Source organism: Protopterus annectens, chromosome 12.part0 (assembly GCF_019279795.1).
Source record: "Protopterus annectens isolate FY-2018-M chromosome 12.part0, PAN1.0, whole genome shotgun sequence".
Taxonomy (NCBI): domain Eukaryota; kingdom Metazoa; phylum Chordata; order Ceratodontiformes; family Protopteridae; genus Protopterus; species Protopterus annectens.
Genome location: NC_056746.1, coordinates 367,088,002 through 367,104,876, shown reverse-complemented (window position 1 = coordinate 367,104,876; position 16,875 = coordinate 367,088,002). Strand labels below are relative to the sequence as shown.

Sequence of the window (16,875 nt, the reverse complement as noted above, 5' to 3'; positions counted from 1 at the left end):
GATTTTCAGGAATAGTAACAAGTTGCCCTTTAATGAGCAACTGCAGCAGGGGGCTTAGCTATTCGGGAAGTGGCAAATCAGTGTTTATACTTCTGCTCTGTTGGATCATCAGTTTTGGAATTTTTAATGTAAACCTCAAAATTAGCACATCTTTTTATGCCTAATTATTTGCTGGTCAACTTTTACAATATCATGCCAGCTTTTATTTAAAAACAAGAATTGAAAAGTTTGCAATAAAGTACATTTTTCTTTTATGTTCAAAACTGTTACTTTGCAAATGCAAAAGTGTGTGTGTGTGTGTGTGTGCGTGTGTGTGTGTGTGTGTGTGTGTGTGTGTGTGTGTGTGTGTGTGTGTGTGTGTGTGTGCATTATATGTGTGTTACATGGAAGAAAGGCCTGGAAACCTACTTCCACACCCTAGTTGCCTAATACATTCTGTGACTGATGGTGGCTGTTTGTAGGGTCATTATAAGAGTCAGATGTGACTAAACAGCATTGGATGGATGGATACTAACAGTATGGTAATTATCCCTACAGTCAGTTGAAATTTTTTCAAGAATAATTGTGCTTTTTTAATGTCTCCCATTTCTCACGGTTACCTTGGGTGCCTTGAAATTCTCAGCAAAATGTGACCCTAGGCTGAACAATGATGAGTATTTGTTTTCCCTCTAACTTTTCACCAACACATTGTCCTTTCCAGAATCTGTGTTCTGTGGCATGCTTCTTCAAATCAACGTGTTCCTCCATTTACATTTGTAATAATTCGCCTTTCCATGTGCATTCATCAGACAATCCTCAGCTCACACAGCAATGGAATATTATTTCTAAAGTGATACTTAAATATCAAGCTAGCTGTAGTGGGCCCTTTTTAAGATGCACAGCATTTGTTGTTTAATTGTCGTTTTCAAGGAATATTTTTCAAAGTGGCTATTCTTCTCACTTTTTGAGTATTTGCCATGAATTGCTTAATCATTCCACTCATCTCAGAAGAAAGTGGGGGGGTGGTCACACTTCTGTGTTATTCCCTAAGACACACAGAGTTGCCCAAACTGTGAACAATAGAAATGAGAACTATTTTAATTTTGTACAGTCTTTTGCATCCCAAACACTGTACAGATCTTTTCTAGAACTCATATTATAGGATGAATATTGATTGAACAGGCTTCACCACTAGGAATCTTGAATATTCATCACATGATAAAAGTGCTTATGCATGCTGTCTTGGGTAGTTCAGACAAATGAACAGGTGCAGTTTTATTCAAGTGTCATTAGTATGGCATACTTTAATCACGACGCAGTCCATTCGACTCAGCACCCAATAAAATGCCAATAGCAGCAGTTAGTAAAACCCAATAAGGTTAAAACAGTTGGCAACACTTATTGTTGTGAACTGTTTTAACCTTATTGGGTTTTACTAACTGCTGCTATTGGCATTTTATTGGGTGCCGAGTCAAACGGACTGCACCATGATTAAAGTTTGCTGCTTCCAGCTTTGGAGTCTTGATTTTTTTATCTTGTTTTTGCTTGGAGGAGTTATTAGATTGGCATAGTAGTATTTAGGAACGTTTTACTCTTAATACCCATTCCTAGAAACCCATTATTTCCTCTGATCATCACCTTGGTTTTCATAATCCCAACACAAGCTTCTTAACCTACCTAAGTACACATTTTCTGCAGTTCTTTGGATATAATCAGTCTTTTACCTATAAGCAAAACTTAACTAACTTTACATATCTTAGAATTCCTTGATTATGTCAGAACCACTTTCACCTTTATTCTTCTTATATCATCTAATATTTGTGCAGAAGTATTTGACACATTGTAATGTTGAATCACATTGTGTTTCTGCTTTTATTTCACTTAGTGTTAGGAGTTTTGATAATGCACACTCAGTAACCACAAGGACATTCCCACAGCCTGCCACTATTTTGTCTGCCTTTCTTTCTCTTTTTCTCTCATCCTGTACCTGTATCATGACTACAACTAGGTTTACTGAACTAGCATCATCTTCTAGTTGTGTTCTTTATTCTGTGTGAACATGTAACATGGCTTTCTCTGAGATTATTTTTTTTCATTACTTTTGTAAAACATCTATATTAAATCATCACATCTTATACAGCAAAATGAGTTAATCTGCATTATTAGAAAACAAGTCAGACTGCAATAACAGCTTATATTATTGTATTATTTTTGTTGTCTAGTTGAGCTATAAGTTAACTGTGTTTTTCAGAACACTTAAATTGCATATTTTTATTATCTATCTTAGAAGTGAATTGATGTAACTATGGTATTCTATTAATTTTGAACTGCGTTTATCCTACCCTAATAGGCCTCTCACCTCTTTTGCAATGGCAGATGGGGACATATTGTGCATGGGTTTTACTTTGTTGGGTCATATGACATCCTCTTATCAGAAAATATGAAACCACAAAATTCCAGTTCACACACGATATTAGTATCTTATATCTTATCAGTTTTTAGTGTGTCAAAATTGTTGTGATGCATCTGCAGGGGTAATATATCCTTAGGACCCATTTGCAAGACACCATTGATCCACCTGGCTTACTTACTATATTATATTGAGACAATAATTTGAGGAGACCTAAATATTGATTGGCAAACTACTGACAGTAATAGCCCTTCTAAGGTCATTAATCTATATGGTTTCATGCTGTTTATTTCAACTCTTGCAACATACAATAAAAATCTGGTACGTACTCTCCCTTGGATTGGATTCTCTCTCTAATGCCCAAAACAAAATCCTCTCAAAAGGTGCCTTACCTGATAACTTAAGTGATAATCTACTCATCTTCACAATAAAGTATCATAAACCTAACAAAAAACAGCATCGGTATAACCTTGCTCATAACCTCTCCTCTTTTAGTAAGGACCAATTCCTCAGAGCACTAAAATCGGTTAACTGGCGTGTTGTTCAAACCCTTCCAGTTGATGAAACCATATCTCTATTCAGCTCGGTATTCCTTAACATACTAAATGCACTAGCGTCAATAAGAACCAAAAGAATTCAATTGAATCCTACACCCTGGCTTTCAAATAGTACTGAATCGTTCATGAAAGACAGAGATGTAGCATAGAAAAAAATGGAAGCAAGTTAAAACCACAGCTGCCTATCGGTACTATAAATGTCTCAAAAACTGCACTAAAAATCAAATCAAAACTGGTAAAAACTACTATATTAATATACAGGCACAAATTATTAACAATCCCAAAGCTTTTTTTAACACCTTTATTGAATTATCACTTAGCACATATATAAAATATAAAATAAAAACAAACCATATTAGCATGTTCATAGTTACAAACTTATACATCACATATGTGCTTTTATCATCAATCCAACATTACATAAATTGCTCAATGTTTGCATTCTCTTAAACTTCATGTCTCCTCCAAAACATTATTCTGCATGTATTGTTTCCACAAGTTCCATATTTTATATGTAGTTTGCTCCTACCCTTTTCTAAAGATCCCAATTCCCGTTCTTGTATCTCTATTACAATAGTCACTTCTTCGAGTTCAGTTGATTTAGCCTTTGACATCCATTTTCTAGCAATTGCTTTTTTAGCAGCCACTAAAATTAAACTGAACATGGCATTACTGTGTCTAAGCAATTCAGATCCTGCATCCTGGCTCAAAAAAAGATAAAGAAATAACTTTCTTAGTTACACACCAACTCATTACACTCCCAAAACATATGTTCCAATTACCTCTTTCATTCCCATCACACCTCCACCATTTGCCGTCAACCTGAGTTACAATTCATTGGAGTCTGCTTGTAGTACAAAAATACCTATGCAAACACTTCCAAACAAAAGTTCTAAATCTTCTAGACTTGTTGCGTATTTGGGAGCCATACATATGTCCTCCCATTGTTTCCTTGTGAATTGCTTATCCAGTTTCTCTTCAAAATCTTTTCTAACCTGATTAATTGTTATAGTTATCATGGAATATTTTACATATGCCCTACTAATTATCCCTTTTTTAAAAGCAGCTTCTGTTCTTGATTCATCTAAAAACTCTAATAGAGCAAGTCTTTCACTTAGAATTTCCCTATCCCTTTTTCATTACCTATACTCTAATATCAGTCCCTGATATGGAAGGCAGTCTCTAGCCTGCAGTCCTAATGGCTTCTTGGCCCCTCACCATTCTGTTACCTTTTCTGTCTAGTTATTTGCTTTCAGTACTTTGGTTCATTTGCCAGTTTTCTCCAGTAAATTCTAACCCCCTCTGGCCTATTTTCTGTACCCTTAATTGCAGTCACTACTATTGGCAGAATCTCCTTTCTCCATTCTCACATTGGCTTAGTTCTTAAAATACCTTCTGCTACTTTATGAATATAACATTCTGTGTGGTTGTTGGCATTCTCCTTAAGGTTCTGCATCCAAAACCCCACTGTTTCCATATTTCTTGAATATCCCCCCACTTCATCACTAGCACAACCTATGCCCACTTCTTCTAACCATACTGTCAGCATAGTCAGTGAATTTAATATCTGCTTCATCCAAGTGTAACCTTTCTTAGTAAATCCTCAGCACAGGTAGATATAGGTCTTACTCCTCCCTTGTCAGCCCCTAAAACACTTGAACTCAAGTTCTACAATCAGAAAACTATTACTAATCTTAAAACCTACCACCCTTGCCCCTGATAACTTCCTGAGTACTTAAAAATTGTTGCTGATGTCCTAGGTTTTATCTCTATTCTAGTCAACTGCTCCATCACTGAAAGCTGCATCCCATCCCTATAGAAAAGGTGCTAAATTCTTCCTCTCCTTAAAGGTGGAAACTCATTTGAGCTGTCAGACTTCATCGCCATACTGCTTCCACACTCAAAAATTATTAAGTGTATCCAGTCTCAACTCCTCAGCTTTCTCACTGACAGCTGTCTCCTTTTCCCTACATAGCACAGTTTCCAACCTTTATATAGTACATGTACAGCTTTCCTTTGTTTTATAACATCTTTTAACTAATATCAGAAGTCTGGGAACTTAGTCTCCGTACTTTTCCTAAATTTATCCAAAGCTTTCCATTTGGTACCACACAAGAAATTGCTTTAAAAAGTAGTTTACCTAGGAATACATGAAATGTCACTATCTTGGTTCTCCAGCTACTTTTCAAATAGGCAACAAACAGAAAAATGGCAAAATGACATATCTTTCCTTCTGATTGCAGTGAGTGCTCCTCAGTGATCCATTTTAGGCCACCTCCTGTTCCATCTCTTCATTAATGATATCCTTCCAGGTTCTAAACAAGCTATTCTCATAAGGTACACAGATGATTCAACAATCATTTGCTGTGCTAAAAGCATAGATAAATTAAAACAATTTATCCAGGAGTCTTTCTCCACCATAGAGGCCTGGGTGTGTTATATACAGCTGCTCCCTAATCATAAAAAACAAAATTGATCCTATTTATCTCAAAGCATTCAAATGACTACAAAAATAATTTTAAACTCAATTTCTCTAAAACACCAACATAGAACTGGTAAGTCAAACTAAGCTTCTAGGAGCCACTATTGCTGAAAGATGAAGATTTGATCATCACATAGAACAAGCAGTAAAACATCTACCAAAAGCTAGGTGCAGTCTAAATAGCATAGCCGTCCTTAGGCATAGGCCAACTAGAGGTCCGCCTAGGATGCCACTCTAGCAGGGCGCGATTTCAGCACTTAACCTCCCCCATATCCAGTATTTATTTTGTTTATTGTTTTGTAGTAAAGAAATTGTTTCTTTAAAATGTGTTGAATGAATACAGGAAAAAATGAAAAGTAAGAAAACTGTGGGAAAAAGGAAGACAAAAGTAATCTATATGGTGTAGGTAGACCAGGATGGTGTGGGAGGGGACGCTGTGGAGCCCTTTTGCCTAGGGCACCAGTTGACCAAAGGCCATCCCTGCTAGACAGTCAAACAATATGTCACAGATTATGACAGAAAAAAGTATTATTCATTCCCTTCTCATCCCTACACTACTTTATTCTGCTCCAGTCTTGATTAACCTACAATTCATTCAACTGTCACTCTTGGAACAGTGTTATAACAAGGTGGCAAAATTTACCACCAATCATCATTATATGACACATCGCTGTCTGGCCTTAAATCCACTTCAGTGGTTAGAGCTAAGTATTACCTTACACTTTCCTAACTAGTCACTTCTCATAGTCTTTCGACTTTTCCCGGTCAGGGGTCGCCACAGCGGAACTCCGGTCCGCTAATGATTGGTAGTTGATTTTTACGTGCCGAGTTACCAGCCCTGATGCACAACCTTCAACGAAGGTACGCCCATTCATGCATGTCTCCACGCAGAAGACGCTCTAGCTGAGAATCGAACCGGACAGCGTCTTACTGTGAGGCGACAATGCTACCGCAGCACCACCACTGTGGGTTATTAACTAGTCACTTCTCATAAACTTCTCTATTATCCAGACAAATGCCCTAGTCTGAAAAATATTCTCCAACTTTATAACCCAAATAGACAGTCGAGACCCACTGACAAAACGTTATAAACTGTTACAAAAGCAAACAACTCAGCTGATGACTCTTTGAACTCCACTTCGGTATGGCGCACATAATATTACTTTTCTTTAATGCATGCTGGAAGACCACAGGCTTCAAAAAATACATTTCTAGTCTAATATAGCCCTTGTTAACCTTGTTTGTTTAGTACAGCTGGTATTAACTCTGCTTTCATATTCTTCATTCTCATTCATCATATGTCATACATCATAGAGGTGAAATATAAAATGCCCAATGGTGCTCCTCCGACTGCAGTAAACAGTTTATGCAACCTAAAGGAATTGTGATAATCAAAATCCAGTCTCCTTAAACAATATCCAGTCAGTTCTCCACTGAGCAGCTCTCTGATAATTATAATGTATGTTCCAAAATGGGTCTATGACATTTCATCGAATGGCTATTCAGCGAATAGCCATTTGTCAAACACGTATTTATCAAAGCCACTTTTCAGCGAACGGCAGATTTTAACTAGGGCTCATATGTGATTGACCAACCGAGCGACTGCAAAAAAAAAATACAATTTAAAACCTGCCCAGGTGGGGGGCTGCACACCCCCCATACTAAATATACCAACTCCAAGATTGCACTACAATGGGGAAAAGGGCAAATTCCAGAAGGTGGCCAACCAATGAAAAGTGACTTCGATAAATAGGTATTCGATGAATGGCTATTTGCTGAATTGCCATTCAATGATATGTCATAGACCCGTTCCAAAACATGTACAGTATAATAGTATTTAATATTTGTTGCCTTAAGGACTGCAAATTTCTCAAAATGCTTGAAATCCCCTGTGGTCTATCCTTTAATATTAAGATTCCATCACAAAATGCATCCATTTCTCTGCCTGTAATTCATTTTACAAAAGACAGTCCATAATACTTCAGATAGATAAATTAAAGCAGCTTAATTTGAGTCTAACAGATTTCAAATGCAATTTATGCATGAAGTAAAACCCTTATGATCACATTATTTGTTGTAGGATCAGTTAGTAGTAACTAAATTTTCCATCTTCCTACTTTCGCATAAGAGTGATAACTGATTATAAAGGCTGCTCCATCATAAGAAAACTCTTAGTTGTATTGTTTATTTTATTTCTTTATGCTTTATAATACCTTTGTAGCAGTGATTTATTTTAAGCTCTTAAACTTGAACTTGAAGGTAACTATTAACATCAACATAATCTTGAAAATGACTTTCTTAACTATAATCTTAAAATCAAATATATTAACTTGCTTCCATCCCATTTCCTTGAATTGATGTTAGCCGGAACTAATTATTGTTGTAGCAGGCATAAGCATACAGAGGCTTGTTTGATAATTATCAAGGTTTCTTTCGCTCAATAAAAATTAAAATAACAAAACATAGTTCTGCCACTAACATTGACTAAACATACTCGTGGTTAAATAACACGCATTCAAAAAGAAATGACTCACTCTATTTTAATTAAAATTAGAGCCATGATCTTTAGTCACTGTGGCAATATAGATATTTCCATACTTTAAAATCACAAAAACATGAAAAAGGTTTGCTGCAAACATCAAAAGGGCTGCTTAACCTAAATTAATTTATGACAGTATTTCTACTAATTAGATTTAAAAAAATAAAAGGAAATTTCTTTATTCATGTTATATTACAATATTGTCAAATATAAATCGCTTAATTACCAGCTAATATTAATAATTGTAATATGAGAAAGACACTTAAATAGGATGCTTTAACCCAAGCAAAATAATGGAGCATAATTCTGAATTCTAAACTAAAAGTAAATAGAATTTCCCCTTCATATTACATTTTAAGATTTTCAAACCATAAATTAGTGTCTTCATGTATGACCACTACATACAAAAATATATTAAATGTGTGGAATAAGTTTTTTTCCTCTTACATCTAATGTATATACTAGATAAGATACTCTCAGTTAAGTATTAGTGTGCTGAAAGTACCATCATGTATACAATGTCCACTTTAAGTTCCATCTCTTTTAAATGCTATATAATTATAGCCCAAGATTCTCCTTATTTCATTTAAACGTGGAATGGTGCTCATTATTCATGTCTTATCTATCCCATGAAAGTAAAAACACTGTTATTAAACATATCCATCAAACAGGTTTTCATCCTACAATGTTTCACGGAATGTAAACATCTTCTTAGTCAAACCATGTGCATTCAGGTGGAACTCATAATCTTTTTGAACTATTGTGCCCCTGTTGCAGTCCATATAAACAGTCTCCCTTTTCCATTTGACTCATATTTTTCCTCCCACTCATTTTCTACTTCTGAATTTACAAAATCCCCCAATTTTAAGTATTTACTTTGGTTCAGCATATCCATGAGCCAAATGCATAAGCAGTTCTCTTAGTGACCATCACCACCTTACAAATGTTAATATTCCATCAGTCAAAAGCAGCTTTACTACAGCAGGAAGTCAGTCTGTGTTTTAGTTTTCATCATTTACACTTCTTTATAGTGTCAACAAACTGTAGTTGCTGTTGAAATAAAAATTTTGAATAATAGACATACAGGTTATCCAAGCACAGTAATTAATTTCTTTGCTTGAAACTGCCACAAAACATTTTAATTTTTATACTATGTCACAAATTGAACCAAAATAAGACTCTACGTTTTGTATATTTCCTTTCAGTTAGAGTCAATAGCAGATAAGTCTCTTACTCAATATCCAAAGAAGTCTACTGCACCATCTTAGTTTTAACAAAATCCAACAGATCCATCCCTTCCACTCCTAATTTCAACCAGTCACATATTTTTCCTGTGGGTTTAGGCTTCATAGACACCAATTACTTAATCATGTATTCCTTCTGTCTAATGGCCTCTTATTACCTAGCCTCGAATTTTGTAAGCCTGCTGCTTAAGTGATGTCATGGCAACTTGTTAATTATGCAAAAACTTGTAATCTTCAACTTCAGTTGAGACCAGGCAGCATATGTACACTGCCAAAACCCAGTCAAATGCCACAAATTGTACCTAGTATTGTATAACATTCTTTTCGTTTCTTTAACACTGAGTGGATTTAACTTTTTGGTATGCTTGTCACACCCTTTGATTGAGCATGCACTTCTTACTCTATCACAGTAACCATTTCATCTTCCAAACTCATGTTTCAGCGGTAGTCTCAATTTTTTTCTCCTGTCAGTCAATAGATACCATATTCACAGCATATTCTCACAACTTCTCCATAGGTGAGTTAGCTTAACATAAAGAGACATATGTTTCTTTTTAACCACAAACTACAGAGTGACTGAGACAGTCAACCAACTTCATGAAACCCAGTGAGATTCTATTATGAATTGAAATCATCTCAGTTATAGTCATATTTTCCAGTTTCTCTAACGTCTCTGATTTTTTTTTCTGATGTGACAAGTTAATATTTTGTGTGCCTAGGCAACTGGTGGCATATTAAGGTATATATATAACTTGACCTGATAGTGCTTCAGATCCCCAGTGCCTTCAAACAAGCAGTTATAGCCATTTAACATATTGCAAAATCTATTTTTTTATTGCTGCTTATGTTATTTAGTATTTTAGTCACCTGTAAAAGCTTAGCTGTGAGGTGACTAAAGAGAGTCATCTTAGATCTTTCAAGTACATTGAAGGTAGCTTGGTTTCTGCCTTAAGATGGTGTTTCATTAAGAAAGGCTTTGCTGACTTATGTATTTGTTTTCTGCAGCTTGGATTGTGGTCTTAGACATATACAAATATTACTTGTGAGTATGTTAACAAGTGACCTGAGCCTGTCAAAATCATTTTTTCTTCAAGGTTTATTATTTAAACCATTATCTCTGTTTTTTGTGCTGTCATTCTAATTAATACTGTGCACTTCTTTTCACTTCTTTTGCATTGTTTCTTTTTAGTACAATAAAGCAGAATTCTTTTAAGCTATATAAAGTGAAGCTATTTAATTTCATATAAAATTTAAGTGGTTATACCATTCATATCACTAAAATTTAATCATTAATGAGATGAAGCTTATGTAAAATAACATACTTTTTGAGATCTTAACATGGTTCAGCAATGTGCAACTAAACACAGTACCTGAAATATAAAAAAATTACACTAAAATGTGTTAAGCTACATAATAATGCAGAAAATATGTGCCTGTTTTTATTTATATATATATATATATATATATATATATATATATATATGTATATATATATATATATATATATATATATATATATATATATATATATATATATATATATATATATATATATATATACAAAAGAAATTATTGGAATGATATCAAATAATTAGTGCATCACTGACAGTGGGCAGCCATGGTGGTGCAGCGGTTAGCGTTGCCGCCTCACAACAAGAGGTTCTCTGGTTCGATTCTCGGCTGGGGTGCCTTCTGTGCAGAGTCTGCATGTCCTCCCTGTGGTCGCGTGGGTTTCCTCTGGGTGCTCCGGTTTCCTCCCACATCCCAAATACATGCTGTAGGTGGATTGGACACTCCAAATTGGCCCTAGGTGTGAGTGTGTGCGTGCATGTGCCTTCTGTGGAAGGTTGGGCGCCGGGCTGGCACCTCGGCACTGTAAAACTCTACTACCAATCATGAGTGGACAGGTGATCTGCTGTGGTGACCCCTAACCGGGAAAAAGCCAAAAGAAGAAGAAATGCATCACTGACAGTCTTACAAGTTAAATCGTAATCACACATAACTGTCATTACTTTAATGCAAATTTAAATGTTATGTGTCTTTTAAAGAATGACAGAATGCGTCATCTAAAGCAACACATATAAAAGTTTGAGATATAACTGCATAAGTGATGTTAGTAAATAATTTCATGTAAAGTTCATGTGGTCATACCAAATATAAAAGTTAATCATTAACGAAATGAAGCTTGTGTAAAGAAACATACTTTTTAAGATCTTAACATGGTTCAGCAATGTGCCTGAAATATGAAAAAGACATTAGAAAATATGTTAAGTTACATACTAATGCATAAAATATGTGGCTGCTTACATATACAAAGGAAATTATTGGAATGATATCAAATAATTAGTGTATCATTGACACCCTTACAAGTTAAATCCTGATCACACACAACTGTCATTACTTTAATGCAAATTTAAATGTTATGTCTCCTTTAACGAATGACAGAATGCTTCATCTAAAGCAACACGTACAAAAACTTGAGCTACAACTGTTTAAGTGAAGTTAATAATTAATTTCATATACAATTTAAGTGGTGATACCATTTATATTACTAAAAGTTAATCATTAATAAAATGAAGATTGTGTAAAGAAACATACTTTTTAAGATCTTAACATGGCTCAGCAATATGCTACTAAACACAGTGTTTGAAATATGAAAAAAACATTAGAAAAGTATTTTAAATTGCATACTAATGCATAAAGTACGTGTCTGTTTACATATATTAAAGAAATAATTGAAATGATATCAAATAATTAATGCAATATTGACACCCTTGCAAGTTAAATCTTGATCATACATAACTGTCATTTTTTTTTTTCCATAATAAATTTTTATTGAAATATATTTTCCAAAAACATTACAAAAATACAATAATAACTGTCATTTTTTAATGCAAGTTTAAATGTTGTCTCCTTTAAAGAATGACAGAATGCTTCACCTAAAACAACACATGAAAACTTGAGAATATAACTGCATATGTGATGTTAAAGGCACTGTTTTATTTTTAATTAAGTTTTATTATTAACTACATATATTTAGTGATTATTTGTTCATTAAATTAACTTGGTTAACCTTTATATCCAAATAAAGGTTAAAAACAAGCACCCACAAATGCTGCAAATATGTCTGTGCATGCAGAATTATTAAAATGCTATTCCTTAACATGTTCATAGGTTCAGAGATGTTTACTAGGCTAACGACCACAAGGGCCTTTTTAAGCCTAGCCATGCATCACAAGTCTCTGACAATTTCTGATACCCTTGATAAGTGCAAGCATGGGCCTGGGAGATGAACCATTTACAAGTTACCTGTTTGCATTAGAGACATAGATGCCAAACCAGGGATGAATTTCTGTTTTCCCATCCAGTTGTCCAAATTGCACTTGAATTGAGTTATGAAGGAACTCTGCTTCACATGGATGGGGAGCCTGTTCCATAGACAGGGTAGTCTCTGGGATACATACCCATCTCTCTAGCAGGTCCTATTTATATCACAGGCAAGGTTTAAGCCTTTAGAATGGGTAATTCTGCCACTGTTTGTTTTGTGGATATGCAGGAGGCCTATCAGAGTGGGGGGTCTGACAATGCCCTGTATGCTAGGCATAGATCTCCCCTCAAAAACCCGTAGTAGACAGAATACAGGGATAGGGCCTTGAGATGGTCTGCATAGGACATATTACTTAAGTCCTGTATTCTTTTAGTGAAGAACCTCTGTGGACATTCCAGTTGTTGGATATGCCAGTTAGGTACATATCAAAGGGTGCATTGTACTCAATGACAGGTCTGATGAATGCCGAATACAGTGGAACAATGACTTCCTTGGACTTAGATGCTATACCTTTGTTTATAAGTTGTGTAACATAGAATGATTTCCTCACCACTGTAGACATGTGATGATCAAAGGCTAGATTAATATGTGTGCCCCTAATTCCCTGACTACTGGGTTAACTCTAAAGGGTGTGTTGTCAGTATGAAAGTTACCAGGGATAGATGACTTCCAGAGGATACTATTATGCATTTCTTGGCATTTAGTTGTAGTCCATGGCTCTGACACTAGTTATTTGTCTATGTCAGCCTCTACTGGAGAACATTTGTGTCAGTGTGAGATTCAATGACAGCTCCTAATTTGCAGTCATCTGCAAATTTAGTCAGCCACAGACCACTGACATTGGCCTTGACGTCTGGGAAGTAAATCCCAAAAAGAAGTGGTCCAATGACTGATCCCTGAGGGACTCCACTTGTGACTGGCCTCCTTGTAGAGGTGGACTCCCCACTTCTAACTTCCTGGGTCCTGTCTGTGAGCCAGTTGGCTATCCACCAGGTGACATACCGGCTTGTACCTAACCTCTTGAGTTTGTTAACAATGCCCAAGTGGGGTATTGTGTTAAATGCCATGGCCAGGTCAAGGTAGGCAGTGTGAACAATTTTGTCCTCATCCATTACTTTGGTGACCTTCTCAAATAACTCCACCAAGTTGAGTAGGCATGATCTGCCCTTGACAAAAACAAACTGGCTTGGGTCCAGTGTCTGGAGGTTTACTCTATCTCTGTTGATCATCTCCATGATAATTCTTTCCATGGCTTTACATATAAGACTAGTGAGACTTATGGGTCTGTAGTTTCCAGGGTCTGTAGATGGCCCACCTTTGTGCAGAGGGATGACTGTTGCCTTTCTCCATTCATGAGGCATGAACCCTGTTTGGAGACTACAGTTATTTAGTAATTCCAGAGGCCCTGATAGGTCATGTTTCATGCTATTTAGAAGGTACCTGGGATATTGTCTGGGCCCATTGATGCAGTGTTCTTGGTCTTAGAGAGAGCATTAAGGACCTGTTCCCTAGTGATAGTAGGGGGAGTTATATTTGATGATATTTCCTGAGGGAAGGTTGAGGATGACAGAGGAGTAAAGTTGGAGCTGAATTTATCAACCAGGAGGTTTGCGATATCTTCTGGCTCAGTATAGGTAGCTCCATTTACAATGAGTTCTGCACACAATTATGTATTGCCTTTGAGGTTGCGGACATAACTAAGAATGCTTTGTGGTTGTCCTTGGCCCGGGAGGCCAGACTTACCTCAAATTTGGCTTTGGTAGATTTTATTTGTCCTTTGAGTTATTTGTTTAGTTTGAGAGTGCTTTTATCCTTCTGGGTTTCCTGGATCATAGAGGGGGACCTATAGCTTGCAAGGAAGTGATAATGGATTTTATCTATGGTGATTTGAATATGGAGCAGCTCAAGTGCATTGACCTGTTTGACCAGCATTGAAATATATTTATTTTTGATGTAAATAGAGACACCTCTACCTTTAGTTCCTGCCTGAGAAGTAGCTGGTCTAAATGTGTGGAAGGCATTATAGCCTTGCAGTGTTGGTGTGCTCTCCACAGTTTTAAACCACATCTCACAGACCGCACAGACATCAGCATTCTCTAGGGTAAAGAGAGTTTCCAGGGAGTGGAGTTTTTTGTTTAGGCTCCTAGCATTGAACAGTAATACCTTTAGATTTTCTTGGTTTTGATTTGCTATGTTGGAAGCTTTTTTAAATGTTTAAACATTTAAAAAATTTTTATTGCCTTTTAATGGATTAGAAGACTTTGAAGGGTGAAAGATTACTGTAGAGGAGTCTTAAATTTACTTGCGAACGTTGCAAAACATTTCTGTGCAAGTACTTAGAATTAAACAAATCATTTTCATGCCTTTAGCATGAATACTACTTAAATAAAAAAACTAATAAGTGCCACAAGCACTTTTGTGAGGCTTTGGGAGCTTTGAAAGTTCTATAAGTGTTCCTAATTACCTTTTACTCCCTCAAAGTGAAAGCTGACCTTTCAACTCACCATCTAAACCAGAAGTGACGCGTTAGAATGTTAAAACACAAAATACAGGGTGTTTTGACGGTGAAAGCTGATAATTCTGCATAAAAGCATATATATATATATATATATATATATATATATATATATATATATATATATATATATATACACTAGTGAATCATACATAAAGATAATACATAATACATGTTATATAATAAGTAAAAGATACATAAATGAATTTTAAAACCACTAATAACTGATTAAACGTTTTGATTGCTTGTAATATAGCAATAGATATACTATACTGTAGCCTATAGAAAGACACTTCTGATATAATATAAAGGATTGTATCCCCTTGTTATTGTTTCTTTTTTAATGATAATTGATTTAGAAATCACAAAATAGACTATATTGGAAAGATTGTGTTTTAAAGGAAAGATTTTCCACGTTTGTTCAAATATCTTCAGATATAACATATAAATAAGATATTGGACTGATTCCAAAATAGGACTGGATTAAAGTTTATCTGATAAACAATGGAAATATATTTGTACTTTCAAGCAGCACTCTATATGGATTATAACTAAAGTATATAGTTGATGTAAGTATTAAATCGTATAAGGCAAAAATAGAAAGAGATCAGGGTAAATATAAATGTATATAGTTAGTAGATTGTTATGTTAACAACTTCATGCATAATAAATAAAATGCAAATAATATGCAATTTCCTGACCTGTAAAAAAACAAATATAAAAATAGCAATTGACATCCTCTCTATAGAGACTAGAGGGATAAGGAGAGGTTATAGCGAAAGATGGAAATAACCAGAAGAACTGGGAAAAAATGCAAATATAAAAACCAAAAAAAATGAAAATATGCCACGGAGAAGTACCAAGCAAAACACTACAATGCTGAAAAGGTGCAAGCAGCATATAAAGCAACTGCCAAACATGTAGATAGTGGACATAAGTTTATTCACAACAAAGTTAAGAGCTTTTTTCCCATTGAATCCAGGGACTTCTTCAGAACCAATGACAGTTACTAAAATGTCCTCTTATATAATGCTACTACTTGACTGACAAATAAGTCACATGACAGATAATTATCATACCCGTAAACAGTGCATTACTTAGCCACCAAATGTTGAACCATTTAAAAATAAATACAAAAATAATAAAAACCCCTTAATAAAAATCCTTTAATAAAAACTTTAAAAACAGAATACATGGGTTATTAAAATATATATTGGTTGCTCTTAATTTAAATATACTGTTCAATGAAGCCATGTCATTTAAACCAGGGCTGGTACTTGCGTCTAGCTTTAGTTGCCATAACAAGTCATGATTTTGTAGCTTACTTTCCCAAGGACCACCCCTTGAATTTTGAATTACTACTTCTAAAATAAAGAATAATCATATTTTATCACCAATACAGTTTAGCTTATGCATTATTTTCATTACTATGCTCCAAATCATAAATGTGCTGATATATTTGTTTTTTAGGGCACATTCAGTTTTCCCAACATAAAATGAGCAACAATAATTGCAAAAAGCAATACATTCAACTCCTTTTGTATTACAAGTATATATATTCTGTAGTTTCATTTCATAGGGGATAGTATCTAGCCACAAAGAACGTTCTTGGTAAATATATTTACATTGTGTACAAGACCTGCACTTAACCATACTTTTGGGCTGTCTTTGTAAACTTGCAGCTATACTTGCTGAATTATTTTTTCTAGCCTTTCTTTCATGTTTATATGCCTTTTATATGAAAATTGTGGGCACGCCTTAAGAAATTTTTTTATTTGATCATCACTTTCAATAAGTCTGCAATTATTAATCAATATTTGT

At 35.1% G+C, this 16,875-nt stretch overlaps 1 protein-coding gene across 1 annotated transcript in view; it reads left to right on the top strand.

Moving 5' to 3' along the window:
- The window catches only part of LOC122816580 (cytochrome P450 3A30-like), a 336,585-nt gene that overhangs the window by 145,936 nt on the left and 173,774 nt on the right, over positions 1–16,875 (top strand). The window lies entirely within an intron of this gene.